This window comes from Mauremys reevesii, linkage group 7, assembly GCF_016161935.1.
Source record: "Mauremys reevesii isolate NIE-2019 linkage group 7, ASM1616193v1, whole genome shotgun sequence".
Classification (NCBI taxonomy): domain Eukaryota; kingdom Metazoa; phylum Chordata; order Testudines; family Geoemydidae; genus Mauremys; species Mauremys reevesii.
The window spans coordinates 111,547,802-111,575,783 of NC_052629.1; the positions used below are offsets into that span (position 1 = coordinate 111,547,802).

Sequence of the window (27,982 nt, forward strand, 5' to 3'; positions counted from 1 at the left end):
CTTGAGGAACTAATGCTTTGCTTTTTTCCTTCCTCTGAGTGATGTGGGGGATCCCCAGCATTCTCTGCTGTTGTTTTATTATTTTATGAATAAAGCTTTAAAATTCAGTCACTTGGTGTGCTCCTCCATCTCCTCCCCTAAAGATCCTGCGGCCTCAGCCTGATCACCTGACGCCCCGGGCAGATTGGTAACAGAAATCTGTCACACTGTCTGGTTCTAAGCCTCTTTGTTAAGCACAATTATCAGCCCTTCCCAAGCTATGCTGACTCAGTCTCTCCCCATAAAGTCGGAGGGTTGCACAGGCCCCGTTCTTGGGGCTATGTTTTCTGCACTCTCAGCCTGCTCCTCCAGCTGCTTCCTTCCTGGGCCTTTTCAGAAGCAATTCTCCTCTCTTCCTTTAAGTCCCAAGTGCCTTCCCTTAAAACCATTTGGTCAGCAGATGATCAGTCACAGGTTCACTGGACCCTGTTCTCTTTTCAAGTGACATGTCACCCTTAGACAGGGTTTCTGGATCTGGATACTTAAATCCATAATTAGGCAACTAAAGTGTCCTTTTTTTGTTTCCTTGACAGAGATTTAGGGTGTGGGTGTGTAAACCAAAAAATGCAGGAAATGAAACCCTCTTTGACATTCCTGAAGCTCTTCATTTTGTTCAGCCAAAACTATTTGCTGAATTTGCAAATAGTTTCTGGTGCCCAGAAAAATGCACTTTTTGGCAAATTTACTACGTGCTAAAAAAAATTTGCCTAGCTCTACCAGAGATGCTGACTGTTAAGGTTGTGATCCTGCCATCAGATGAATGTGAGAATACTTTTATATCTACACGGATTGCCACTGAAATCATTGAGGGTCTGCATGAGTGCGAGAAACTCTGCCCGTGCTGATCTGATTGCTGGATTGGTATCTAAATGTGAATTTAGGTGTCTACTTTTTAGACAGTCAGGTTCTTAAAAATGTGGCCAGCCTGGATAGTTCCTCAAGATCAGCCAAAATGAAAAGAGCTTTACAAATGCTGTTTCCATCTAACAAAATCTTATTTGTTATAGTGAAAAGTTATAATGGAGAAATAGAGGTTTTCCAGTCGCAGGATATGTCCTTCCTTTCAGCTCCTTAATATATGTCTTGCTGCTGCCTTCACCTTTACCACTTAAACTCTCTTGTCTAATATGGAAATGTCTCCAGTGATCCAAATTATGAGGCATGGACGACAACTTTTTACATTTAAGGACCGTTTTCCTTTCAGCTCTCCATGGAGAGAGCTCTAGGGCATCACACTGCACTGGGATCTGAACCTCATTAACCATTTGAAAGGTCTTTTCAATCAATAGGCACTTTCTTTGAATCCTATTATATCTCTCTGGTGCAGAATTGTACAGATTTGCAAGGGGGAGAGATTTTAAGTAAGGCTCCAAAGATAATCACTATCACTAGTAAGATGAAGACAGATCTATTCATAAAAAGAATAAGTTCAGTTCCCACAATAATCTAAAATTTATACAGAATAAATGATCTGTATCTCCAGAATGGATACCACATGGCTAATCAGGATCTCCAATATGTGGGCTTTATGCATGAAGCTAGGATATTTTCAGCTGAAATGTTGCTAATAATGATCCTGGCATAATTCACAATTTGCAATGCCATGCTATGGAAATGCTTCCTGAACGATTCATCTTTCCCTTGTATACAGAAGCTGCACTGGGATCAGGAGTGCTGCCTGTCCCTCTCGGGCCATCGGCTGAACCGGAAATAGCATAAACCCTGGCTTGACTTTTTTATATTTTTATTTTTATTTTTCACTTGGTGTTGTGGAGTAGTTGAAAATTCAGTGAATGTCTGAATGTGTTGGAGCCCAACATCCCGAAGCTCAGAGAGACAGCTGTACACAGAAGGCTGATTCATAGGAGTGCCAGCAACTGCTGTGCTTTGTTAAAGACCCTGATGCCAAATATGGGAAGAGGACAGAGTATTTTCTGTGAGACAGTACAGGAATGACTTTGAGTTGTCCCACTCTCCAGCTGCACAGAGTAGAACATATACTGTGGCTCTAATATAGACCTTTTATCCACACAGTACAGATGTAGGAAAAAGAGCTACACTTAAATAGTTTCTTCGGCCTTTTCATTGCTTTTTGCATCTTCTCCACCGCCTGTCCCCCCAAACCTGAAGATCACTTTCTTGTTCTTAATCATCCCCTCTCCTCCTCCTGCCAAGCAAAAACCTGTTTTTTGTTTTTGCATTTGTGTAAGAGAACCTTGTGGAGCTGTCAGTCTGATGGTAAATTTGACTTGCTGGAATACATTGATCCCTTGATCAATAGGTGACACTTGGTCATTATTGGGACAACCCAGAGGAGCTGTCATAAACATCCCAAGAGAAATACTCAAAATAAAATCTTTGCTCATAAAGTGGTAAAAATATGTGAAATCGCCTCGTTTTTATTTAGTTTCTCTGGCTTGTTCTATTTCCAGTGTAATGTGTTTGCCGTGTGAGGTAGCTCTTTTTCTCACTGTTGCTTTTTATACACCTGCCCCTGGAAATGTCCACTCTCATGCTGCAAAACGTCTGTTAGTCTATAAGGTGCCACAGGATTCTTTGCTGCTGTTGCTTTTTACTCTTTCCAGATGTTTATTTTCTTGTCATCACATACTGAGGCCCAGATCCTGCAAAGATATAAACATGTGCTTAGCTTTATGCACTGTGAGATGGTCGTCTCTGCATAAACTTAGGCATGAGTCTCTGCAGTGACAGGGCTTTCGATGGCAAGCTCTTTGGTGTGGGGACCTGTGACAGGGTGCTGGGCAAAGGGTTGCTGATTCAGTCCTCGGTCATGCCAGCTCCCATTTAGGGGGATAGATAACCTGGCCCTAATTGGGGAAGCAAAGACAGCTGCTGCCTAATTAGCCTGGGGCTGTATAAAAGCCTCACCGGGAGGGAGAGGGGAAAGGCAGGGAGTGGAAGCAGGAAAGCTTCCCTCCCCCCCTGCCTGCAGACAGTGAAGGGCCAACTACACGGTGAAACAGTGGTGGGAACAAACCTGTGAATAAACTGCACCGGTGGATACTAACCCCGGGGTCTTAGAGTGACTGTGGACTTAGCAGACGCAGGAGCCAAGGGGGTGCTGCTGCACTCTGCTACAGGATCATTTTTCATTGCATGTGTTAGCCTAGATCCAAGAGGTCCTGTTCCTGATTAGAGTCACTGGGTGCTACTGAATACGTGTACTATTAATAAACACATTGCCTTTGCAACAGTCCTTTTAATGCTGTCTGGTAATGTATCTGAGCCCAGTGAATTCTGACTTGAGATTCTTAGGACCAGAGATTGTATACATGCTTGCACTCACCAAGTACGCATGCAGTTGTTCACCTAGTGTGTGTGTAATTATTATACCTGTGTACACAAGTTGGGTGATTCCATACATATGGCTAGGCTTGATAAAATTAAAATTTTTATTATGTTATAATTTTGACAGAGGTCAATGTTTATTTTAAAGCATTTTCTCCCTATTTTTATGGATTTTAAATATTCACAGTTGCAGGAAATAATGGTGGGGAGGTAAGACCATGGGGGAGTCAGACAATTTATGTAATGACAGTGAAAGTTGATTCAAAAAGTTCAAGCTTTATGTCTGTTAAAACGCCAATAATCAACATCATGTACTGTATATTAAGGCTAAAACTTTGAATGAGACTCTTCTCCAGAAGCTCCTTTCTTTCTTTGCCTAATTGTAACTTTAGATTATTGATGAAAATAGAGTGCATGTGTGTACAGTGCAATTGACACATACGGATGATAAATCTAATCTTTCCAGTGCTACATATGGCTGATTGTATGAACAGGTGGTCACAATTACTGAATTTGCTTATGCAGTCACCTCAAATGTGTGCACGATAATGGTTCTAGCTATTAGGTACCATGGTATTATTGAAGTGTTAGGTTCCTATAATGAGCACCTGTTTCAGGGTACATCCCTAGTGATTAGAAATTAAGCTGGGGCCATACTGAAGAGATGAATCAGGCACTCAAGTAGGGGCAACCTTTGAACTTGGTGTTGGTCCTGCTTTGAGGAGGGGGTTGGACTAGATGTCCTCCTGAGGTCTCTTCCAACCCTAATAGTCTATGATTCTATGAACTATCTTCTAGTGGATGATATTGGCTGGTCTGTTCTGTTTCCTTGGATTCTTCTCAATAGTGGCAAGAAACTCATCTTCAGGTCAAATTAATGGAGGGTATCTATGACTTAATATGATCACAGATATCTATATGAATTGCATATTTCCATCTCTGCTGGACTTCAGAAGGTGTCTACACAGTCCAAAACAAACCAACAAAATCCCTGAGGCAGCATGTCTGAGCCAGGATCAACTGACTCAGCCTTGCGGGACTCATGTTACGGGGCTAACAATAGCAATGTAGCTCTTCCTGCTTGGGCTGGAGTCTGGCTCTGAGACCGTACCCTTTCACTGAATTTTAGAGCCCAGTCTCCAGCCTGAGCGGGAATGCCTACATTGCTATTTCTAGCCCTGTAGCATGAGCCCAAATCACTTGATCCAGGCTCTGAGTCTCACTGCTGCAGAGTTTTTTTTTTTTGTTTTTTTTTTTTTGCTGTGTCCCGCCCCATCCCATCTTAGGATACAACTTCAACACCCTCACTCACCTATAGGAGACCCCTCCAAGAGCCTGTAGGCTGTTAAATGGCTATTAGAAGAGACAATACTAGATCAAGCAGCCTTAATGGCTCTAGTCTGGTTTTCTAGGGGAGCACAGAAAACAGTTAGAGCAGGGTGGGTCAGGCTGCAAGACCAAGATCGTCACACAAACACTTCAGTTGGATCTGGGCTCACTGCGCGCATGCAAGTTGATTCAGTTCTGTTCTTCAGCTTTCCTTTTTAAATCACATCTAATTTAGCTTTTGAAGCATAACATTAGGTGAGACTAAATGTAAATATAGGCTGTTTGTTTTAAAATCCCTTTTCTCTAATGCTTTGTTCCAAATGCTAAATAAAAACGTTTGTTTTTAGAAAGGATGTTGGTCAATATCATTGATCACTGGTTGCTAAAGGGAGTCTCAGGCAGGTGCCTGAAACCCAGCTGGACCTGCAGAGTGATCAGTGGTAGGCATGTACAGGATAGCGCATCCAGGTTCTAGTGCGAATATGGAAGAGTTGTGAGATTCCATCTGCGGCAGGTAGTGGCGAGGAGTCAAACATCTGAGAGGGTGACAAGAAAGGGGACAGAGGTATGGCAAGCCCTGTGACAACATCCCATTTGGATACAAGCTATTTTTCATATACGAGTATCATGACACAACAGGAACATAAAGAAAAGGCTTACCAGTATTATTGTTAGTTTATTTCTTGGTGAGGATGCATATCAAACTAGGGTTACCATATTTCAGGTTCCCCAAAAGAGAACATTGCTGGAAGGGGGAAGAGCTGGAGGGTGGGTGCTGGAAGGGTTATTTGGGGGTGCTGGAGGGGTGTGCATAATGGGAGGGGGGGCTTGGAGGGATGCATGTACCGGGCGGGGGTACTGGAGGGGGTACCTGCAGCCTCACTCTTGAGGTGGGGGGCAGTGTCATGGTAGTAGGGCAGCTAGTATAGGCCCAGAATGCAGCGCTAGCCCCATAATCAGCACCTCCTTGTGGGCCTCTCCCCCTTCCCAGGGCAGAGAGCCAGGCCGGAATGGGTGGGATCCAGCAGCAAGGGAGTGACCAATCAGGGCGCAGAGACCACTCTTTCTGACCTGCAAGATCTTCTCCACAACAATCCCAGACATCCTCTCATTTGAAAAATCCATCCCTACAGAGAGCAGAGGATCAAGAAAGAGGTCATGTCCGGGGAAACCTGGACGTATGTAACCCTGTCTTAGGCTCCCAATCTGCAGTGAGCTCTGTGCAGTTTGACCCTATGCCCATGAGGAGCCTTTTTGAAGTCCGTAGGCTCCCATGAGGCCACAGAGTTCCACCAATGTGGACACCATCACAGGACTGAGGCCTAAATCATCCTCTTTCCTCCAAATCCAACTGCCTGAACATTCCGCCGCTCAGACACAAGAGAATAATTGAAATGGGGGTGGTTTTTTTTTTTCAGTTGACCTAGGGCTCAGAAATGTAAGAACACTACTGTGAAAACTCATCTGAGGAAATGCTCTTTGGGGTCTTCTGAGAGTAGAGCTGAAAGCTTTGCATGAATCTTATGCTGGAATCTTGCAATGCAGCTGGTTCTCTAGCTGAGTTGTGTTTTTTTGTCAGTTGGTAATGTTACTCAGTGATGGAGACTACAGTTATGATGGAGGAAAGTCATTCAAACAGAGGTATATTATAGCTGGTAGAATGGAAATGAAGTTTGCTGATGTTGAAATAAAAGGGATTAATATCACCCCCTGTGCCCCACGTTCTAACGGTTTCAAATTTCTGCTTCCTGGGGAGAATTAGACATGTTAAGCTTCACAGATTCCATGACCTTTATGTGTCTCGCAGCTGGTGTGTCCAGTCTGACGCCTTGCGCCTGATTTGTTTAGAGGTGCTGAGGACCCACAGCTCCTCTTGAATCAAAGGGAGCTCAGAAGTCCAGTAGAAGCTGAATGTCCTTAACACCACTGGAAAAACTCAGGCACAAAGTGTTTCAAATTGTGCATCCAAAAGTTGAGGTGCCTAATTTGATTAATGGCTGTTAACTACGGACACTAGTCATACTGCTGAAAGACCATATAAAGACCTGTTATCCCTTTTGGCCCAAGGAGTTAGTCAAAGTCTGGCGCCCTATGGGTTGATCCAGGTGGGAGGAGAAATGGACAGCGGAGTTGGGTGTCTTTGAAGCAATCTTGTTTATTTAAAAAGAATGTACAAAATCCTGTTTACTCAAGCACAGGAGGAACAAGAAAAAACAAACACATCCCCTTCCCCCTCACCCTCAGGAGACAGCGTCTCTGTTCACAGCACCAAACTTCCAGCGAGCTCGTTGTGCCTGTATGTTTGGCTTTTTTCTGCTTCACTTTCTGGTGCATGTGCAGGTACATATCCAGCACAGCTCTCCAACTACAAATTCCTGAGTGGCCTTGGGTGTGCTGCCCCGTCTTTGAGACCACTGTTGGTTCCTGTATTTAACCTGAATGGAGGGTGGCTGCTACATCCATCAGTTTAAGGGTCTTTAACCCAACTGATAACAGAATGAATGCGCTGAACTTCAGGGGTTCCTACACCCGTTGGCTTTTTGTTGCGTTATTACTAATAATGCTCTTTCTCTTGTTGCAATCACATGAATCTCCCTGTGTTCCCGGCTCCTGCCTGCATGACCGTTGTAACATAAAATGCCTTTTCAGATGCATTTATTTTCTTTTTGCCGTGTCTGACAGCTACACAATGTTGGCACAAAGAGAGGCTCTGGTAGTCCGGTGGCCAGTTGGAAACCCTTCACATGTGACCTCAAGTTTCAAAAAGGAGTCAGTAAAGACAAGTGAGTTGAGTGCAAAATTTAAATATCTCCTTGGAGAGATCATTGGTACCGACCCATTAATTGCAACAGTCACTAAACATTGAGTACCTAATGGGCTGCATCCAATAAGCAAAGTGGGATAAGTTGGAGAAGGAAAACAAAGTGTAATTCAGGTAACCAGCCTTCTTTCTCAATGTGCAGTCACTGCCCTTTCTGTGATAGAGACGGTTGGTCCATTTCTGCCATCAGAGATCATTCTTCATTAGAAAGTTGTATTTGCTTCATTGATATTTTTAGCATTTTTAGTGTTTAGCTAAATCCTCATTCTGAAGATATTAATGTGATTGGTCCTGCAACTTTTCCTACTAAACTGATTTGGAGTCCATTAATTTTTAATGTAAGGGTCTAAAAACAGATGCAGTCTTGCCCATTCATGGCTATCACAATTTATGTGGTATTTGGTATTTTTTTCTTAACATCCCAGTTCCCAGATGTGACATACCCAGGGTATAATCCTTCCAGACTAATAAATAACTGTCGCTCCTGCCCTCCAACTTGGGGTGTGGTTTACAATGCTTTACTGCTGTAGCTTCCACCCTGGATTGCTCACAAACTGCCTCTATGATGCAATTCACTTCCAGTTATGTCTGTGTGTGCTGCAGGCAGGCAACCAGCCACACCTATGCTCTTACCAGCTTGAATTACACCTCAGGGAGACCCCAGTGCACTCCCAATCCCAGAAGTGTATGTCCTGTACTGCCCGGCCCTCTCCTAGATAATACAAATTTATATAGGTCTGTTATTTCATCAATGGAAACAATATGCACAGATTTTATTACCCCAAATGGAGTTTTCCAAACACTTCAATTTAAACACACTGGATTATATCAAACATATTTATTAAACACAAAGAGATTTTAAGTGAATACAAGTAATGAGGCATAAAAGTCAAATGGTTGGAAGAAAAATAAAGATAAATGCCGAACTTAAACTATGTTTAAATTAAAAGCAAAATTTGCCACCACATGCTCTCAACAGTCTTTACTGATCAAACTTCTTAAGTCAGGACCTCTTCCTCTGTTTCATGTCTGCTTCCTTTGTCCCTTCTCGGGACAGTGAATTGATGGATGGAGAGAGAGGGAGGAGGAGGCGGTGACATGTGTTGGGGTGTCTGCCCTTTCTTTGTACAGCGGGTCCCTGGTATACGTCGGGATTGTGCTCTTGAAAAGGGCCACGGATACTGAAATGACGTATACTGGGGACCTGCTGGTACAGCAGTGGTGTAGGCAGGAGGGGACACTTGGGTCTGCAACAACCTATAATGCCTCTTCTCTGCATCCAGAGAAGATCTAGTACATTCTGGAGGCTGGAACTTCAGCCTTTTTGTTTTTTCATTGGCTGAGTGAATAGCTGCTGTGACACACAGGTGCTAAAGGTCTTTTTGTTCTTGCTTTTTTTTTTTGGTTTCTCGTAGCTTTCATTTTTCCCTACCCTCCTCTTCTGTGCTGAAAACATGGAGCAAGAGGACTAGGGAGAATGACAATGGGAAATGGATCTTTCATCTCTAGACGGCTGGTTCAAATCTAGCCAGTCAGTAATAATTGAGGCTTGTTCCCGTTGGTTGCCTGTTTGGTCTGATTTTCTGTACTTATGTGGATGGTGGATTTTAGCCTTCCAAACTCCCAGTACACCACCTTTCACTGGCACTAAATTCAAATGAGAACTAACAGCAAGAGTGTGATGGATTCACTTCCAAGGGATTTATGATATGAAGGTTATTTTGAATGCCTTTGTTTTTTCTGCCTAGGACAGTGGGTCTCAAACTTTTTTACTGGTGACCCCTTTCATATAACAAGCCTCTGAATGCCAACTTTTCCCCTCTGGTTTGTCGACCCCAATTATAAGTTCACTTTGGCACATGCACTCCACACAGTTGGCACAACAGACCTGCTTGAGGTAAAAATAAACCAAAAGTTTATTTAATAGGGAAAATCCTAGATTCAAAGATGAAATAGTAAGGAAAAGCAAACACAGAGAATTTACACAGAAAATAAACATGATGCAATCGTAGGACCCATGCATATTAGCTAAATTGCCTTTTCTAATACAAGTTCCCTATTGCCTCACACTCTGTCCTCTGTCCCATAGAGGATCCAGTGCTTCATGGATAACACCCTGTTAGATGCTGCCCCTCAGATTCTGGATAGCCTTCACTTCAATCTCTTCTCTTTTAACAGGGTTTGCAGTTGGTTTCTCCTCCCACCATTTTTCCCCTCAGACTATGGCAGTTCATGGTTACACAGAGCAAGGGTGCGTCCCAGACTGGGGTTTTCTTTTTAGTTTCAAGTTTTGTTTTTTTCCTCATTAACTTCCACCATTGTGTTTTCCTAGCTAGACAGGGAGCTGGTTTTGTGTACACACCTGGCCTGGGAGGTGCTCTCGCTACCTGATTGCCTCACCACACTGTTGCGAGGTGATGCTGTACTTGCAGAATAGTTACAATTAAAATTTTTGTACACATATGCACATGCATGAATTCATAACCATAACCTGTGTATATATATCTCCTAATGACCATCAAGTTCAGGATATTACAAGCTTTCATAAAATACCTTGACATTTTTATACATAATAACATTGTCTACAACCAGTTGATTCAATTGGTTGGCTTTTTTGGGGGTGGGGGTGGGGGGGCGGTTCAGATACTCTTGTTCTCCCTTTGTGGTGTCTGGATCTTGATTGTCATAGCACTGTGTGTAAAAGTTTGAAGGAAAAATATAATAAATCAGTCAGAGGGTGGAGTCAAATAATAGGATTAGAAATTGAAATGGGTTGGAAAAGCTAAGGTTTGTTTGCACACTGGTGTTGTGGTATCATGACAAGTACTAGCAAATGTTGCTGATGCAAACTTTTGCCCACTTCTTTGGCTTTCTCAGCGTTTATCTAAGGTAATTGTATAGCTCCCCAATGATGAAGTATCTGAACTCCTCACAATCTAATGTATTTGTCCTCATGATACCCCATTTCACAAGCAGGGAACTAGATTGCAAAGAGATTATTTAACCAAGTATAATATGGAGGCCCTGCGTGGGGTATATGACTGGTGCAGTGGCCTTAGTTTCCCCTTCAGAGCCCCAGGAATAGTCCTTAAAGACTTTGCAAGTATACATAACCCTTGTGGGGTTATAATCAAAGTCCCACAACCATAATCCAGCATTTCCCAGCATAGTCCAAGCAGTATATGCAAGACACCAAGTACAAACCCAGCATCTCTGACCATGCTCTGGTCACCACTCCTCAGTCCCCACCTTCAGCCCTCTTTGGCTATCGAGCTTCAGAAAGTTCAGCAGGCTAGCCTGTCCACTGACTTCCTGACCATTCCTCCCTCTTTTCAGGGAGGGCCTGCAGAGACCCTTCTGTTATCAGTAGCCGTCCCCAGAGATGTCCTCCTGTCTCCTGATCTCTGGCAGCTCTCAGTGCCGTATCCAGACTACCTCAGGCATCTTTGCTCACCAGGTGTCTTTTTCCATCTGGGCCACAGGTGCCCTCTCTTAAGCCCAGTTGGCGTCAGCTGATGAGTCACAGATGTCCTGGCTTTTTCCTATTTAAAGGGCCAGTGTCACTCAGTGACACCAAGATTATACAGATCGTCTGAATTTAGGTCTCCCAAGTCCCAAACTAGCACAGTAGCCACTGTGCCATCCCCCTTAGTGACCTCTGAATGGGTCTGTGCCTCAGAGGTATCACTCCTACTAGCAAGCCAGAGAACACCTTTCTCCCTTTCTTTTGTCTAGTTTCGATGGGAGCTAAGTGCTCAGCACAGGTATCATTACACCCATCACTGAAGTGTGAATAGCTCAGATTTGGAACATGGCAACTTATTAACAGGGCTCAGCAACATCATGCAAAAAGTATGCTGGGGGGGAGGGATAGCTCAGTTGTTTGAGTATTGGCCTGTAAACCCCAGGGTTGTGAGTTCAATCCTTGAGGGGGCCATTTAGGGAACTGGGGTAAAAATCTGTCTGGGGATGGGTCCTGCTTTGAGCAGGGGGTTGGACTAGATGACCTCCTGAGGTCCCTACCAGCCTTAATATTCTATGATTCTATTCAATTGAAATGTCAGTGTTATTGGGAGAGAGACAGTTACCCAGGATGGGATTTGGTTTGGACACCTGGCATTAACAATCTTACTCTGGCAGAAAGTTCTGTGGAATCTTTAACTACCCCAGGTGGTCATGATCCCAGCTTCACTTCACCTCTGATCCTCCCTGTCCTGCAAACAAGTGAGCAAGGACCGCTAGATAAAGCAGTAACCTTAGGCAATTTGCTTTCCAGCTACAAAGCACAGCCAGGAGCAGCTACTACAAGCAGCAGGGCTAGCGGTCATAGTGCTGTGATACAGTCTGGCACTAAACTAACTGAGGAGCTCTTTGTGACATTTTGATGTTATTATCCATAAAGAACAAACACCACTCTCAGTTCTTGCTCACATATATACAGACCCCTATCCACGCTTCAGTTCGGACCCTTCCGCCATCTTATAAGCTGTTGCTCAGTCTGCTCGATCAGCAGCATAAACAGCCAATAACTATAACTCTTGCTGTGTCTAATGGCTTTGTTGTAGGGATTTTTGGTGGTGGTTATAATCTCTGGCTTGCTTAGGTGGTCATGAGTAAGTGTGGCTAAAGCACAGGATTGGAAACCGGGAGATCCAAGTTCTGGTTTCGGCTTTGACCCTGGCTGGCTATGCAACCATGAGTCAGTTACTGAGGCCAGAATTTGCTTGCTAGAGTTAGAAATGCGAATCCATATTTAGGTACCTGAATAGACTGTTTTTCAGAGGTGCTAAGCACCTCTGAACTCCCACTGAAGTCAATGGGGGTAATGAGTGGGCCACTCCTCTGAAATCTGGCCAGTTATTTGGGTATCTAAATATGGTTTTAGGTGCTTAGCTGTATTCATTGGCATTTGAAAATGTCAGCCCTAACTTTTTTCTGTCTCATTTTCCCCATGTGTAAAATAGGGATAAGAAAGGGGATACTTACCTCCCTGATCCTGTTGTTAATGTTTGTCAAGTGCTTTGAAATCTTCACACTGCTACATGCCGTAAGGTGACTCGAAAGTGCAAAGTATCATAGTTGTTGTATTTCCTGTTCAAACAAACTGAAATGATAGTTCCCTTTCTCCTTGTGGTGACATGGCTAATACTTGAAAGAGGTGATCTGCCAAATATACTGCTGTTTGGGTTATAACTATAATAAGTTTATGTTCTACTTGTATAGACCCTCTTATCACAAAAGATAGCTAAGTGTTTGTTGTGTTACCCATCATGGAAATACAGTCACTCCTAGCATGGAACATGACAGCACGCTTCTCTGCTACTTATATGCAATATTTCCTCTTTCACTTTTCATTTTCCTCTTTGAAAACTGTAGTTATTGGTTATTTTGTACGTATTGCATGCAAAGCACTGCAGCTATAATTACAAACATGGTGCGGTATAGTTGAGGTTTGAAATCCAATTTAGGCTCCTAAATAAATGGCCTGTTTTTTCCCCCCTCCTCCTTCTGCAGCTCCCGTTAATGTTAGTGAAGTTACAGTAGCTTATGTCAGGGGTGAACCCTTGGAATCTTTGAGTGCACTGGTTGGGGAGGTGGAACTGCCCACCTGGTCCCATAGGATCAGAATGACACAAATGCCAAGGAGACAGTGTGCCTAGAGTGTCATGAAATGAGGAGATTCAAGTGACAAAACAATGTGAGACAAGAATGTTATTTTTATTAGAGAGAATTTGTGCTTTCCCTGTATTGGAGACCAGGGCATAGTCCTAAAGAACAGCCAGTCTGTACTTTATGGGTTTGACTTCTGTAAAATCTTGTGAAAGCCAAACTTCTCTTTCACCACACACCAGAATACATTTCAGTGAGAATATTTATTTGCATGAATATAATTCTTCAGCTACAAATACGATTAGTGTAAGCCAAATAAAGAGGCTGTTTCTACATTAAAGCCTACTTTCTAGGGACATTGCAGGTGTGGTTTATAGCTAAGATCAGTCCAGGTTGTCAGTACCTACATATAAAACAAGGCGGTGAGGGGGTGAATCTAGATCAGGATTAAAATAAAATTTTGACTTCAGTTCAAGGTCAAATAAAGGGTAGGATTCACAGTGGATGGCACCAAAATATTGTTATGAATTGCATTTGAGTTTTTTGGTCCCAAAAGGTGGAGATATCACAAGATCATGAGATTTCTGCTAATTTGGTAACTGTTTCCTGAGGACAGCTGCTTTTGGAAAATCAGACCTGTTTTCAGTGACGACAGATCAAAGTCTACCCTGGACTTGTCATTTAGACTGACAAATCTGTCAGTGTGGCAAAGGACTGAATGGGCTTGAAAACTATGAGATCTGCTAGGGTTTAACCGGGAAGCTGGTGCTACTGCTACCAGAGATCTGGCCAGTGGAAATATGGAAGATGCCAATATGGGGAATCTGTCTCAGTCAGAACCTATAGAAGCAGGAGATCTGGGCAGGTGTCTGCATCTTGGTGGCTATGTACCAATCTCAGCCTTATTGAAAGATCCCGCAGTGTTTTTTCAAAAAGTCCAGGCCAGACAGCCACCTGGAAATGAGCCTTTTTTCTCTCACTAAATGATCACAACTGGCTAGGACTGTAGTTTTGCACTTCAGCTAAACGCATGCATTATACAGGCACCAGCAAGTTTGGTGGGTTGATTGCACATTCAGCAATCAAACTTGGCTTCAAAAGGGATTAAAGTTCATGAAGTGTGATGTTCCCTCTTACTTTGCCCTCAGCACAACCCTAAAAACCAAGGAAGTTTTAGGTTCTGGGACACTTCTTGATCATGCCCTAATGCTCACAGAGCATGTTTTCCAGAGATGGTGACAGACTTGGCATCATGACATGGAACTTCAATCAGCCTCAGACTGATGGTAAAACATACATCACACGACATATTAATCTCCCTCCCACAATAACACAGTACCTTAATGACAACCTCAGCAACATTAACAGATACTCCGGATTGACATGTATTATGGTGTGTGTTTGTGTGTGTGTGTGTGTGTGTGTGCTCATAATGAAGGTGAAATACATGCTCCAAAATATGAGGACTTTATTTGTAATGCTTTATCTTGTCATTCAAAAATCCGCAAAACTGATTTAAAATGTATATTTATTCTGGAAGTTAAATGCACTACTGGTGTAATTATATATGGCTGAACTTGGCTCTGTATTTAATAATTGAGCATGGGTAATTTGTACTTATTATCATAGATGAAATGTCATAAAATACTTGCAAAAGTTGCTGACACTTGAACTGCAGTACAAATATTTGCCTTTTTTGTTGTCATGCAGGAACATCATTATGATGGCTATGGGCAAGTCTGTTGAAATTTGATCATTATTATTGTCAGTACCTCTTCACTAATGCCATTTAAAAGAGAGGATTCTTTTTTTTTTTTCCTGACAGCGAGTAAATATTACAAAAAGATATTCAAAAGGAGACAGATGCTGGCTTAGTGGGCACACAGTGTGAGTGACAATCTGAGATCAACAGATCATTATTTTTCACAGCAGGCAAAGAGGAGCTGAGAGAAATGGCAAATCTTAGTGCCAATCTTCTGCTGACGGCAACACTGCACAACAGGAAATCTTTTTCTTTTTTTAACGTTGTTTGGTTGCAATTATATTTTGCCCATGCAGAGCTATAGTGGATTGGCTACAATCATTCTGCTCAAGGTATTGTTAAGTGAAAGGGGTGTTGATGACCTGATAAACTTGGTTTGGACCAGGTTAATGAGATGCTAAATATTCCCCATTTTTAATTTCTTTGGTTTCTGCCCATATTTGGGCTACATCCCCATTCCCCACTTTCACTGAGTTGATGCTTGGTGCAGGTGAATGAGGGGAAGGCAAAGATCTCACAGCTACTACTGCCATCTTCTCCATTCCTGAACCAACTTGTGGATGAACTGGCCTCTACTGTAAGTCAGAGTCAGCCCTGGGGATGCTCTGACTTATGCCAGTTAAACGGTTCCTTAGGAACCATTCCACCCGCTGAAGTGCATTATGCTTATTGATATTCAATCTTTATCATGCCTCTTCCCAGTCCCCAGGCAGACCCAGCATGCCCTCTACCCCAAAAAGGAGGGAAATGGGGGGTGGAGAGCAACTGATGTCATCAACAGGGCTGGCTCCAAGCACCAGCTGACCAAGCACGTGCTTGGGGTGGCCAATCTTGGTTTGGCGGTGTGGCGCTCAGGTTTTTTTTTTTTTCTTTGTTGATTTTCTTTTTGGTTCGGTGGAGCGGTGCTCGGGGGCGGGAGTTGTTTTTGGTTCGTCGGGGCAGCGCTTGGGTTTTTTGTTGTTATTTTTGGTTTGGCAGGGCGACGCGGGGGTGGGGGTGAGGGTGGGGTTGTTTTTGGTTCGGCAGGGCAGCGTCTTTTTTTTTTTTTTTTTTTTGGCTTCTGGTGGCAAAAAGGTTAGAGCCGGCCCTGGTCATCAAAATAATTTTCCCACTAAGGCACTCTTCAGCTGCTCCTTTATGGCACCTTTAAGGTCACTTTCCACCATTCTGACAGCTCAGAGCACTCTTATAGGAAGCTGATGAGACCTTTTATGTTTAGTAGAGGTGGGAGACATTTTATGGGGTTAATAGTTTACTGCCAAAAATGCAGATTTGGGTTGACCAAAGCCATTTGCAAATTCAGGTCAAATTTGGTAAATAGTTTCAGCTGGTAAAAGAGAAAATTTGGAAATGTCAGTATTTTTAAAAATTTTTTGAAGATGTCTTAAAGAAACACTTTCACTTTTTTCTTTTCGAAACTGTTTGATTTAGAACTATAGCTAGAGACTTAGTTTCTTTTGGGGGCCTGTTTCTTTTTAAACTAAGTTCAAACAACAATGCCAAAGAAAATCATTTACAGGTGAACAGAATATTTCATTAACCCAGAAATGAACATTTTCGGGCTTTTCATTTTGATGAAGGAAAAAACTACACATGTATGAACTGAAAACCCAAGAATTCACTGAACTCTAGTGTTTAGTATCTTGGTGTATCTGGATATGGAGGTAGCATATTCATCATTGCCTTGGGATTCTTAATTTGACCCCTGAGAAGTATTAGAATACAGTGTATAGTTCCAAGAGGTTATTGTACATTTCTGTAATTGGCTTCTGTAATGAGGCTGTACTGGGAATGAGGTTTCACTTGATTTGAGGGGAAAATGTGCCTTCAATCCTGAACAAGAGCTCTGTATAAGCTTAAAAGGTTGTCTGCTCACCAGCAGAAGTTGATCCAACAGAAGATATTATCTCACCTACCGTCGCTATTATACTAGGACCAATATGGTTACAACAACACTGTAAACTACATTTATTGGCACTTCCAGTTTGGCTGAGTTTGTCATTTTCATCTTCCTTCATCATACAGGATGACTATAAACGTGCTCGTGCAAATACATGTCATATGACCAGACTGATTGATTCATTCTCTCTCTCTCTCTCTCTGCTTGTGTGCATTTTTAAACCTGACAGGGAATGCATGCCACATCATCTCAATTTTAAAACTAGCTTCTTCTTATTTGACTGCCTTTCCAATAGGAACGAAGTCAAGCATTGAAGTGCTGTTGCTGCTACTGCTTTTCGCTGGGTAGTGCTGAACAGCTAATAAGGGAAAAGCTCTCTGAAACCATAGTCACAAGCAGGCAATAACTCAAAAATCTGAAAGAGTTTGGTTCTGCCTGTAAATATTTGCACTCGAGGAACTGCTTTATTGCGCTCTTGGATAGTATACGGCATGCTTGTAAATTTTTTTACCCACTGGGGACTGTTTTGCCTGACCGCACTTGTGTTCTGCTCATAAATACTCCAACCATTTGGGATTACTTAACTTTTGAAGATTCTAATAAAATTACATGCTGTACCATGAGACTTAATCTCTCACATTTTTCTAGAACTGATGCATTTTCACACAGTCATTGTTCATCCACCCAGCAGCTTTACTGTCTCAGTGGCTGGAAAGTCTCTCTGTAAACAATAGGACCATTTACCAAACCATTTATATCATCGGCGTCACCGGAGCTGAAATGGGCTCTTAGAAAATCAGGGAATCCTGTGTGTTCTGTTAAGCACTCTGTTCATAGTTTCTAAAACAAACACACACGCTCTCATCAAGATCATTTTATTCATGGTTAATGATGCTTGGTCATATGAGATGAATATGTTGCTTCATTTTTCTGGATGGGAGGCTATAGGCACACTGAGGCTCAGTTTTCGAACACAGCCGATTAACTGGAAGCCAAATGAGAGATTTGGACACTCAGACCGGTACTTAGTTGCATCAAATACCTGTTTTATGCATCTAAGTGCTGATTTGAGCATCCAAACGTGGGATGTGGGTAGCATATTTAGGCATTTATGTGTGAAAATTGGGCTTCTCATGGGCATCCTGTTCCTCAATAGCTTGTGGAAGAAGGGAAGTTCTGTAGTCACATAGGTCCATACACAGTTTGGGGCTGGATACCTACAAACCCCACTGTAGGGCTGAAGGAGGCTGAAGGTTTCCCCTATTCTGATTTTTCATGATTTGAATCTGTTAGTGATAAGGTGACTTATTTCAAACATTATAAATAAAATATCTGCCTCTGCTGGAGTGGAATGAGCAGGATCATGTGCACCACTGCTTTATATTGGATGGAATTAGTAACGCTTAACTCTGTGCCAGAAACAGACAGGAGTGGAGGAGCTTTGTCACTGCCCTAAACACCAGAGGCATAATAGGAACATGGTGATGAACTCTGTGCTACAGGCCTTATACTGTTAGTGCTCATGGAGATTCTCCTTTGATTCAAGAGGCAGTTTTGGGCAGCAGAATGTGTTGATTTGAAATTCTGAGCGGCCGTGGCATGCAGCAGGGTGACAACCAGGATGCTCTAATGGCCACGGACCTAGGACAGTGGCTTTCAGAAAGGACAGGTAAAAGAGAATTTAGTTTTGCTTATTAACGCTAGGGGTCTTTTGTGGAATCTTTAAATACCCTGAATCTTATCAGTTCAAAATTCTTCAGTGGAATCTAACCCTTTTCGATGTTCAATCTTTAAGCCCTTGAACATTGGCCAGTTGGTTCAGTGAGAGGAAGAGTGAGGAAAAGCTATGTGATTGTTACCTTATGTTTCTCAATCAGCCATTCAGATGCAGTACAGGTAGCAACCAGAAGCATGGAAATTATGGGGTGAAACTTGTGAACCCATTATGTTGACACTGGGAGTAATCGGATTAAATGGCATTTGTGATGTTAGCAGAGCACAGGTTAGGATGCTGTGCCACATGCTCAGTGCAGCAAAACAATGTGCCAGGCCAGGAAAACAACCACCAACCAATTCAATATTAGGCTTCATTTTTTATTTCCTACATCTGTTCTTTGCTCCATGGTAGCACCCCCTGAATATGGTAACAGCTGGTAAAAATAATGAATGAGAATAGCTGATCTAAACCTCCCTGTTGGGACCCTCCTATTCTATCTGGCGGTAAAGGGAGGGTAGTCATGATCCCTCATTCAGGGTTGTGCCTGCCAGGTTGAACCCCACTGAATTGATTTTTAAAGCATCCATGGCATCTGAAGTCATTCTTATCATCATCTTGGTCCTTCCCTCTCCAGTCCCCCCCCACCAATCCCCAATTTAAATTTCAGCATGGCTTTAGCAGCCAATATCTACACAGGTTGCTAGAGTTAGAGATAATTGTTGTATAAATGGATCACACTTTAAAAACTTCCTTTTATTTTGCAGGTCTGGCAGCATTCCCCATTGTAAATATAGGGCATATCTCTTGAAGCAGTAGACTCTCTTTCAAAAGAAGAAACAACTTGGTCACCCCTGGACCATTGGAAAGTATTCCAAGTCCTGATGTACAAAGAGTTTTGGAAATGACCATCACTAAAATCAGATCAGAAACAAAGAGTGTGAGAGTGGGAGGAAACAGGGGAGGGAGAAGCAAGATGGTAATCAGAATGATATGGTTACAGTCACTATTTCATGAGCCAACATAACTACAATAAAATTCAGCCTCCCAAGGATTCTAACTATTATGCTTTATTGCTTGTGTTCAGTATTTTTAGGGTTTTCGGAAGCTGACAGTAGCTGTGCTGGTGACCTGGCACTGCGTTCAAAAGTAGCATCTCTACATGATGAAAAATAGTGATCACATTGTAAAGCTGGGAAGTTACCTAATGAGAATAGAGCTAATGGTTAGGGATGGCCAGGAAACAACAATTCCATTTCATGAAATGCTTCGAGGTTTCAATATCTAGTTTCATTCCAATATGGAACAAAAATGAAATCTTTTGAAAATTTTCAAGCAACAGAGGGAGGTAGAAAGGGGCGCAGAAGAGAGAGAATGTATGTCTACTCTGTGCACAAACAATAGAAAAATAACCCTGCAGCAGTGAGTCTCAAAACCCATGTCAACTGACTCATGTTACCTGAAATTGGGCCAGCTAGTAAGCTTAGGGAGGACTAATGACCCATCAGAGTCTGGCAGAAAGCAGCACATTTATTATACTGAGAGCTAAGCTCAAAAGAAGGGGGGCGGGGGAGTGTCACACTCACATACTCATGCTCCCAGGACAGGCATGGTACTGGAGATGTCAGGATTCTTTAAGGTAAGTGTCCCACAGCGCAGCGATGGATGGTGCGATGAAGGTAAGTCTTTCCGAGGCACAATGGAATGCAACGTGGCGAACCACTGGCCAGGCGGTCTGGGCGAAGGGCCTTCATGGGAGGCGCAAGCTTGAGAGTGCACTCCTGAGCACATGGCCCCTTCCCCTTTTAAGGACCTGCTCCTCATGGCCTGCGACTAGAGATGACTTGGCTGTGTCTGGTTGGTCACACTCCACCTCGGGCAGTGTCCATGCAGTGTCCATGCATTGGGTGTGTGAGTGCTGCCTAATTAGAGTCCCAGACACCTTGTCTACCTGGGAGCTCTTCTGATCTTCCAGCTGTTCAACCAGCCCATTCATCCCACAAGCATTCCAGGAGGGGCGGGGGAAAATACCTTCACAGGTATTCAAAGAAGGAGAGGAGACATGGGGTGGTGGGGAAGTGTAACAGACCTTTTGAGCATACAGGTTATACATAGCATACAGATCACTGGAGATCCTACAACAACTCGGGCTTGGGCTACGAGGCCAAAAATAGCAGGGTTGACATTCCCAGTTGGGCTGGAGCCAGGGCTCTGAAACCTGGCCAGGGAGGATGAGTCGTAGAGCCTTGGCTCCAACAATAGTGGGAGTCTACATTGCTATTTTTAGACCTTTAGCCTGAGCCTGAGTCAGTTGACCTGAGCTGAGACACTCCTGGTCATATTCTGAAATGTAGATGTACCTATAGATAGCGAGGCAGTAACTCTGTAGTCTAGTCTGGCTAGTGGCCTGGGATGTGGGACCCATAGGTTCAAATCCATGTTCTGGCTGATTCAGAGCACAGATTTTCATCCCGGATTACTCTGAATCAGGAAAATCCCACAGGTCAGTGATAGTGCTAATTTGTTGTCCTGCCCCCGAGAAACCTTCTTGATGAAAATACTGTTTCAACAGAACATTTCTGCAAAATATTTTAGTTTCAGCTGAAAAAAGTTCTGTTGAAAAATGTTTCAACCAGCTCTACTAGTAGTAGAGAGTGGGGAATGGATAGTGAAAACTAGCTAATAGTAGTGTTAGAAAATTCTTACCCTAGCGTGAATTCATGCAACAGGAGTACCAGAATCTATTGTGACTTTGCTAATGGAAACATGATTAAAATACTTTCCAAAGATGCCTCACATTTCCAGAAAAAACACACGGTCATTTTCCTGTTGTAAAATTGTACCACAGACACTGTTAGCTATTGTTATATATACAGCTTATATTTCCTCTGTATTAGAGATGCACAGACAGTTCCCCAGTAAGCCCCCCCTTCATTATAAGTAAGCATGCTGAAGAATCACAGCATGCACAACTACTAGAATTGTGTTACTTGCCAAGCGTATTTCCTCTCTGTTCCTTTAAGCTGCTCTAATTCAAATGAGACTCTGTTCTTCTTGCTGTTTAACTGGATTTCAAAGAGTTCCAACAGTATAGCCTAGGGCACCTGTTATAACAACGGGTTAGAACGAGAACTGGGGCCTATTAGAGGGAAAATCCAGTGACTGTCCTTTAGAAATTATTGTACTTTTTGCCCTTAAAAGTTGGCAAAAAGTTGATTATAGTTTGTAATTGCAGCAAATATTCAGCTGCAGCTCAGCAGCCCGTTAAGCTTCTCACTTCTTGTGAGGTCATATTTTTGTATTTGTTCTCCACCCTGACTTATCTTTCATGACACTTTTTGATTGCTAAGAAGGGATGGATCTGAGAGCTACAGATGGGGATATATTTACATGTAACTAGGTTCCAGCTAATAAAATGGATCAAAAGCAATCAGCCCTCATTGGCAAGACTAGCTCTGCAGAAAAGCTATCTAGTAAACAGGATTATCTATATTATGCACTGAAGATGAGTTTATGCTGGGAAATATTTGTGAAAAACGATACTGAGCAGCAGGGAAAGGGTAGGTTTGGATTCTGTCTGCAAGGAGGTTGCTAGGAAGGTGGATGTGATGTGAAGAGACATTCAGTGAAGGATAGTCTGAAATGAAACAACCAAGGAAAGGGCTGTTATTAAAATGTTAGTCTCATACAAAAGACATCCTGGGAGTCCTTTAAAAAGATGGAAAATATGGAGGAACAGCATATGGCCTCATGGTAATGTGCTGCTGTCACGTCCCAAACAAGCTACATTTGTTCTGGTATGATACGCTGCTTCCAGGGGGTGACGGGCAAATCCCAAAATTCATTCTTCCCATTCCCACTGTGGCATCTTGTCCTCCCGACAGCTTCTGTTCTCCCCTGCTGCCCTTCATGCATCCCTCTACCAAACACTCTTAATTTCTCTGTTCTTGTTCAGGCCATTCCTCCTAGTACCTGTGTTGTGCTGTCATGAAGTAGGAACAGTTATGAAGACAAGAGCAAAACCCCAATGGGTGTAGAAAAAAAGAATGCGGCCCCCAGGTGGTGCAAAGCTAAGATGGGAAAATTGTTGTGCTATATGTCCAGATATTCCCTTACCAATCAGCTGTAGAAATTATCTTAAAGGGCTGACTTTGCTGTGCCACTGACAGTTACTTATTTAGACAAGTCACAAATTGGGGGAGAGGGATGTTGGAAGATTAGGAAAAAGCAAAGGAAGAAAGAAAACTGGCAGTTGCCAGCTGGTAAGTTTAATGTTTTCAAATAACATAATAGAACAAACATTAAATGGAGCATATTTGGCCCTTAAGTATTATATGGCCTCCATTACTGTAGTATCTGAGCTCCTCTGTTTAATGTTTTGAGAATGAAACATGGAGGAAGATTTTCCAAGAGATGCAAAGATTGGTGCTGAACTCCTATTGAGGAAATTGTAGTAAGAGGAGGCCCTGAGATATAAACCTTGGTATCAGAGGCCTGGTATGAGGCCTAAGACCTGAACTAAAGTAATGGTCAGGACTTTGCTAACATAAAGCAAAGTTAAGCTGTGAGCCAGAGGCAGGCCCTGCTCACAGAAGCTGGCAAGGAAAGGGCTGATGCTGCAAAAAGAGACATACCTAAAAGGTACTGGACACCAGATATCAGAACATTCGCATACTCGTACACTCCACACAGATAACAAGGAACAGGCTGACCCATCCCAATGACAGGGCCAAAAGGGTAATATGATGGATAGAGTTGTTTTGTTCGAACCAACATGTACAAGGTGAGAGGCGGCACCTTACTATGTAGAGGGGTTGTACCTTGCTACGTAGAGGGGTTGCACCTCATACGTCAGGAGTGATGTGTAACTTGTTTGTACCTGTGTATAAGAATGCATCCCTGGGGCGGTGTCTTTGTCCAGCCTAGGGGGCAGTGGAAAGTCCTACCACTGACTGAGCTGAGTCCATTGCCAGGAAGCACATAAGTACTGGCTAGCTGCACCTTAGCAGCACCTTGGACTTCATTTGCCAGGGAGCTGCAGACTGTGTTTCTCTTCAACAATAAACCTGGCCGACGTGCCTTCGTACCTTACTGGAGTCTGTGGTCATTGGGAGTTCTCTCGGGATCTGCCGTGTCAGCTATCTGCGCAGAGCTGGGGCAGCACACAGAGGGAACACACGCACGCAGCCCACTGATATCAACATTGAACAGAGCAGAGCACCACACCAGTAGCATCTGACAATCACGTCGGGGTCACCAGTGTTGTCAGATGCTACTGGTGTAGTGCTCTGCTCTGTTCAATGTTGATATCAACATTGATATACTCCCGTTTGGCTGAACCTCCACATTGTCTGAATCCCTTCAATGTCCTCCAGTGAGATACATGCCATCTGCAGCAGGTATCTGATGCTGGGGGACAAATAAGGGATTTGGATAATGTAGAGGCTTGGATAATAGAGCAGAGGACTAGACTGCCCCTGGCCGTGAGGGAGGCCACCAGGCTGCGGAATGGCTCTGGTGGCAGCAGGGCCCGTGACACTCGATTCCCTGCTCACCAGGACTCTGCTCTGTGAGTACCACAGCCTTCCTTGGGCTGTCATGGGAGTGAGTGAGCAGGACACAGCAGAAACCCCCAACCAGGACTGAGGAGGAGGATGACAAGCCCCTAGCTTCAGGGGAGGCCACCCCATTGCTGAGTGACTGAACAGCTCCTGCTCTCTTGATTGTCCGAATAAAATCCATGTCCCCCATGTTTTTTGGAGAATCAGGAGTTTACAGTGGCAGTGTGATGGAGCAAGATTATTCTATCCCCCGTGCTTTTTGGAGAATCAGGAGTTTACTGTAAACATCTGGCTCTGAACTTGCAGCTGGATTTTGACATCTATACTGAATCAAAGCCCTAGTTCTGGATCCAAACTTTGCAGTCAGGCCCATAATGTAGATACGTCAGGGTGCGTAAAGGACAGCACAGAAAACTTCCATTGAATTTCTGTGCTTTCCCATGGCTTGTGCTACTTCTCTAATGTTAATTTAAATGTAGTCTTTGTTTGTAAATACTTTCCTCTGAAAGATGTTCCCATTACTGCTTAGACACCTCAATATGTATTACGATGTGTGCTGTGCTCAAGTGGAAAAGCATCACAAATATTTCCTTCTCAGAACAGTTACCAAAGGTTACTCAAAGAGCAAGATGTTACTAATTTAATGTTTTTTTCAGAACCATTCAAGAGAAAGTGCTCGTCACTTTTGAAATTGTCTAATACTGCCTTTGCCTCCAGGCAAAGGGAAAACAAAGTTTTCTTCAGAGGGGACAGTCTTCTTATTATTGCATCTTTATTGTTGACTTTTTGTACTTTTGCATTACCATTCATGTAAGGTTCATAGTTTGTCAAGTTCATTACTCGCCAATTAATCACAAATGGATTTCAGTGTCTAATCTAGCTTTTTATATATCTTTCTGTGTTCTGTGTTTATATATTTGGCTGTGTTCTTGATGGAGTCTCTGGGTAAGATGGTGGCAGTGTGATGGAGCAAGATTATTCTATGCCAAATACTGCCAGAGTCTATTACAGTAGGGCACTTTCAATGTGATAATTCCCTTGTAGACATGCCAGTGTGGATTGTCCAAGTTCGCATGGCTGGACCTGTCTGTAAGCCACTGGCTATGGGGTCTTAAATAATGGCCATGTTTTGGTTCTGGAGCACCAGCACTTTTCTTTTTGAACTCTGTACTCTTCTTTCAAGTCATGAATGCAAGTGTTCAGAGCAACCTCCTTTGAGCTTGATGCCAGACCTGTTAATTTGTTGGGTATAAGGAGATGCTGGTGCATAAAGCTGCATCAACTTTCCTCCCCAAAAGCACCCGTGCCATGCTTAAGTTCAACAGGCATGAAGGACAAAAGGCAGCAAATGGAAAGTACTTTAAAAACCTATTGAATAGAGTTATCATTATAAGATAATTCTGTAGGTTGGTTTGAGATTACTAAAAAAAATTGTAATTCATTGTTGAATGATTTAGGTCCAGATTCTTCCACCTATAAGGGCATGGCACCCACCTCTCCTGAGCGCCCCTTCTGGTCAGGTGTGTCTGCAATCTTTAAACAGTTCCGGCCCTGGTATTGGGCCATACCCCCACGGCTTCCTCTCTGGAGGCAATGGTTTTACCCTCCCCTGACCCCTCTGGCCCTAGCTCTCCAGCCGGGCCACTGAGTAGTTCAGATCTCCTTCTGGAGGTTTATTGCTGTCCAATTGTAGGCTACTTCCCCAGTGACCTATGGGGGGGACCCGGGCACACCCACTACTCCAGGTCCCAGCCCAGGGACCCTAATAATAACAGCCATGTGCCACCGTGATCCTTCAATGAAACTTCTTTCAGTTTCCTGGGCCACTTCCCCAATGCTCCAGCCTTCATCAAAGCTTCACCCCTACCTCAGGGCTCTTTTATGCTCAGGCACAGCAGCCAGTCAGGAGCATTTCCTTCCTCCCCCCAGTCCCTGCCAGCACTGGGCTGTTCATGGTGCCGCAGTTCTCTTTGGCCAGCCAGGAGCACTATCTGCAATCCTCTGGCTCCAGCAAAGAACTGGCCCTAGTCTGCACTGCAGCTCCTTTTATACTAGCTTATAACCCTCTGATTGGCTAGCCCCTTGCAATCTTCTGATTGGCTGCTTCCTGCGCAGTCTCTGTAGGCTGATTTGAAGGATTTAGCTCCACTTCTCCTTTCCTGGAATGAGTGTGGCAGGACCCTGGGGCCTCCAGTAGGGGGCCTCTGGGCCTAATCCACCCTGTCACACCACCATTATTCAATTTGAATAGTGCTTTATTTCTTATAATCAATGGAACTACTCAGGATGTAGGTAGTACTCACTGTGAGTAAAGGCAGTAGACTCTGGAATAAACATTTAAGTTTTTTAATGCCAATCTAGAAACAAAATTTGTTTCATATGTTATCAGTTATTTCTTTACATTTTTCCATTTACTTTATAAACTTTATTTTTTTGACCTTGAATATAATTTACTTCCCACAGTGTCTTATGAATTCTAGTCAAAGTCTCTTAAAAGTGGTTTATGGTAACAATTGTACATATAAGGCACTGACTTGAAGTGATATTCTCTAATTTTTAATGCAGTTTTTTCATTAATAAATAATTTTGCCTAGATTTGCATGCTTGCAAATATTTGAGCTCAGCCGGTATCACTTCGATATCTGATTATATGTTAGATCCTGAAGATCAGATAGTTAAATGTCTAAGTTTGGACCCATAATTGTTTTTGGGCACACATTTGCATATGTAATTATTTTCAGGTGCAAAATTAAAGGCCCTGTTGAAGCTCAAATGAAAATCAGTCTTTTAGTGTATTGTGCATGGTGACTAATTGACTTACATGCATTAAACAGTTTAATATTACACTATTAAAACTGAGTTTCTTTTCCTGGAGAAAAAGCAAGTTTGTATTGTAATCTTGTGGAGTAGTCAGAAAACAGAACATATGGTGTCAGAATTATATAGGAAGCTCTCATTCACACTGCTGAAGGAAAGGGTACTTTGTGTCCCGGGATACATTAATACACACGGTGAGTACTTGAAATAGCTTGAGAAGGAGGAGGATCAGATGTCTCTAACCAAGGGTATGTCTACACTACCTGCCGGATAGGCGGGTAGCGATCAGTCTATCGGGGATCAACTTATCGCGTGTAGTGTAGACGCAATAAATCAATCCCTGATCGCTCTCCCATCGACTGCTGAACTCCAGCTTGGCGAGAGGCGGAAGCAAAGTCGATGGGGGAGCCACGGCTGTCGATCCCGCACCGCAAGGATGCAAAGTAAGTAATTCTAAGTCGATCTAAGATACGTCAACTTTAGCTACGCTATTCTTGTAGTTGAAGTTGTGTATCTTAGATCGATTCTCCCCTTCCCCATCCCTCCCACAGTGTAGACCATGCCCAAGCCTTGTAGGCTTGCTGGAGTATGGCTATTCAGTGGTCTGTTAGAAATGATTTAGTCCTTTTCCAGGGGTCAGGTCCCCACCCCCACCCCTTTTTGTGTGTGTGTGTGTGTGTGTGTGTGTGTGTGTGTGTGTGTGTGTGTGTGTGTGTAGGTGGTATCACCAATACCACCATCAGAACTGGCACTCTGATAATCTAATCTTAGTGGTTACAGAGTCATCTTTGAACTAGGAACTAGAACTACGCTTCTACCACTCGGTAGAGTTCAGCCAGAACAGCACTGGGACATATTGTTAAGGAGGTGTGCGGAAGCTTTCACTGATGGCTGCCCAAGATGTGCCTTCTGTATGGATAGTCAGCAGGTTTATCTGGCCTATGGGAATGTATTGAAATAATAAATCCAAAGAACAAACCATGTGCAAAGATATCCCTATCCAGGCATAATATAAAGGAAAAATAAATAAATTAAGTCATTTGTATTTCTGTTAAACATTTTAGAGCATTTCAGGCTCCTTAGGGATGAATAGTGCTGCAGGAAATACAAATATTGTTCG

At 43.1% G+C, this 27,982-nt stretch overlaps 1 long non-coding RNA gene across 1 annotated transcript; it reads left to right on the forward strand.

The window, feature by feature from the left end:
* Nucleotides 1–7,367: 7,367 nt before the first annotated feature.
* Nucleotides 7,368–19,522, forward strand: LOC120368637. Its single transcript, XR_005582702.1, has 3 exons — nt 7,368–7,460; nt 18,317–18,439; nt 19,252–19,522. It is a non-coding gene; the product is annotated as an uncharacterized LOC120368637 (long non-coding RNA).
* Nucleotides 19,523–27,982: the final 8,460 nt, after the last annotated feature.